Source organism: Mastomys coucha, unplaced genomic scaffold (genome assembly GCF_008632895.1).
Source record: "Mastomys coucha isolate ucsf_1 unplaced genomic scaffold, UCSF_Mcou_1 pScaffold8, whole genome shotgun sequence".
NCBI lineage: Eukaryota > Metazoa > Chordata > Mammalia > Rodentia > Muridae > Mastomys > Mastomys coucha.
This window is the reverse complement of record NW_022196914.1, coordinates 5278284-5281551: the sequence shown is the minus strand read 5'-3', so window position 1 is coordinate 5281551 and position 3268 is coordinate 5278284.

Sequence of the window (3268 nt, the reverse complement as noted above, 5' to 3'; positions counted from 1 at the left end):
TGCCCAGGCCTGACACTCATGCTTTAATTTTCTGATGGCTGGTGAGGAAGATGGGGTGATTCTGAGAGAAGACAACCCTAAAGTGTTCCAAGTCATGAGACAAGGAAAGGTAGCTTGAGTCTAGGGAGACTGCATTCCTTGGGGTCCATGCCCTTTAATCTGTCAGCCAACGTGTGTATGCCATGGCCAAAGGAAACCTCTCCTGCCTTGGCACCACCTGTTGATCTAGGAAGAAATTTTTTTTTGTTATGTTTTTGGCATCTATGCTCTCAGATTCCTCTCTGCAGACATCTTGGATTTTGTCCCTATAGGATCAATGGACTCATCTAAGGATGTAGGCCTCTCTCAGGCGATGTGATATAGTCCTTATTGGAATATATAGTCCTTATCAGAGCCACGAATTATGAAAGATGTGAATGAAATGTCTGATACAGGCTACTTGTGAGGCGAAGATAGGCATCTTGGCTTACAGTTCTGGGGGTTGAAGTCCATGACAAGATAGCACAATTGTTTGAGCATCTGGTAAGGGTAGTATGGTATATCAGGATGAAAACACATGTATGACAGCCCCCAGAGGAGGCTCCACTCCCAGGTGCTTGAGCATGCCCTAGGATCACAGATGAGGAGAATACAATATCTGTTCCAACACCACTGGGAGTAACTAGAACCAGCAAGATCCAAGGACGCAGGAAGCCCTCCCGACCAGTGGCTTGGGTTCCTTCTGGTCTGCCCTGGTTTACATTGGGTGCAAGCTCGGCAGCCAGTCCCACAGACCCCCAGAGGAGGCTTCACTACCAAGCGCTCTAGCACACCCAGGATCACAGGATCACAGGAGCCCAGGAGCTTGGACACACCAGGATCTGAGAGTCTCAAAGGCAGCTTGACCCCCAGGAACTCTGACACACCCAGAATCTCAGGATCATAAGATCCTGGAATCACAGAATCACAGAGACAGCTGGACCCTGAGGAGTTCTGACTCAACCAGAATTACAGGAAGGACAGGCTCCAGTCAGATATAGCTAGGGCAGGTAGCACTAGAGATAATCAGATGGTTAAGCATAAGAACATAAGCAACAGAAACCAAAGTTACTTGGCTTCATCAGACCTCAATTCTCCCACCATAGCAAGTCCTGGATAAACCATCACACCAGAAAAGCAAGACTCAGATCTAAAATCACTTCTCATGATGATGATAGAGGACTTTAAGAAGGACATAAATAACTCCCTCAAAGAAATACAGGAGAACACAGGTAAACAGCTAGAAGCCCTTAAAGAGGAAACACAAAAAAATCCCTTAAAGAATTACAGGAAAATACAATCAAACAGGCAAAGGAAGTAAACAAAACCATGCAAGTTCTAAACATGGAAATAGAAACAATAAAGAAATCACAAAGGGAGACAACCCAGGAGTTAGAAAACCTAGGAAAGAGATCAGGAGTCATAGATGCAAGCAAGCATCACCAACAGAATACAAGAGATAGAAGAGAGAATCTCAGAGGCAGAAGATACCTAAAAAATATTGACACAACAGTCAAAGAAAATGCAAAAAACAAAAATCTACTAACCCAAAACATCCAGGAAATCTAGGACACAATGAGAAGACCAAATCCAAGGATAATAGGTATAGAAGAGAACAAAAATTCCCAACTTAAAAGGCCAGTAAATATCTTCAACAAAATTATAGAGGAAAACGCCCCTAACTTAAAGAAACAGATGCCCATGAACATACAAGAAGCCTACAGAATTCCAAATAGACTGGACCAGAAAAGAAATTTCTCCCATCACATAATAATCAAAACACCAAATGCACTAAACAAAGAAAGAATTTTAAAAGCAGTGAGGGAAAAAGGTCAAGTAACATATAAAGGCAGGCCTACCAGAATTACACCGGACTTCTTGCCAGAGACTATGAAAGCTAGAAGATCCTGGGCAGATGTCATACAAACCCTAAGAGAACACAAATAGCAGCCCAGACTACTGTACCCAGCAAAACTCTCAATTACTATAACAGAGAAAACAAGATATTCCACCACAAAACAAAATTTACACAATATCTTTCCACAAATCCAGCCCTACAAAGGATAATAAATGGAAAACACAAATACAAGAAGGGAAATTACATCCTAGAAAAAGCAAGAAAATAATCTTTCAACAAACCCAAAAGAAGATAAGCACACAAACATAATTCCATCTCTAACAACAAAAATAACAGGGAGTAACAATCACTTTTCTTTAATAACTCTTAACATCAATGGACTCAATTCCCCCATAAAAAGACATAGACTAACAGACTGGATACATAAACAGGACCCAACATTTTGTTGCATACAGGAAACCCAACTCAGTGACAAAGACGACACTACCTCAGAGTAAAAGATTGGAATACAATTTTCCAAGCAAATGGACCCAAGAAACAAGCAGGAGTAGCCATTCTAATATCAAATAAAATCAACTTTCAACCAAAAGTTACCAAAAAGAATAAGGACCACTTCATACTGATCAAAGGAAAAATCTACCAAGATGAACTCTCAATTCTGAGCATCTATGCTCCAAATGCAAGGCCACCCACATTTATAAAAGAAACTTTATTGTTGGGCAGTGGTAGCACATGTCTTTAATCCCAGCACTTGGGAAGCAGAGGCAGGAAGATTTCTGAGTTCGATGCCAGCCTGGTCTATAGAGTGAGTTCAAGGCCAGCCAGGGTTGTACAGAGAAACCTTGTCTCAAAAAACAAAAGAGAGAGAGAGAGAGAGAGAGAGAGAGAGAGAGAGAGAGAGAGAGAGAGAGAGAGAGAGAGAGAGAGAGAGAGAGAGAGAGAGAGAGAGAGAGAGAGAGAGAGAGAGAGAGAGAGAGAAACTTTACTAAAGCTCAAAGCATACATTGCACCCTACACAATAATAGTGGGAGACTTCAGCACTCCAATGAACAGATCATGGAAACAGAAACTAAATAGGGACACAGTAAAACTAACAGAAGTTATGAACCAAATGGATTTAACAAATATTTATAGAACATTTCATCCTAAAACAAAAGAATATACCTTCTTTTCAGCATCTCATGGTACCTTCTCCAATATAGACCATATACTTGGCCACAAAACAGGCCTCAACAGATACAAGAAAACTGAAATAATCCCATGCACCCTATCAGATCACCACTGACTAAGACTGGTCTTAAATTCCAACAAAAATAACGGAAAACACACATACATATGGAAACTGAATAATGCTCTACTCAATGGTAACTTGGTGAAGGAAGAAATAAAGAA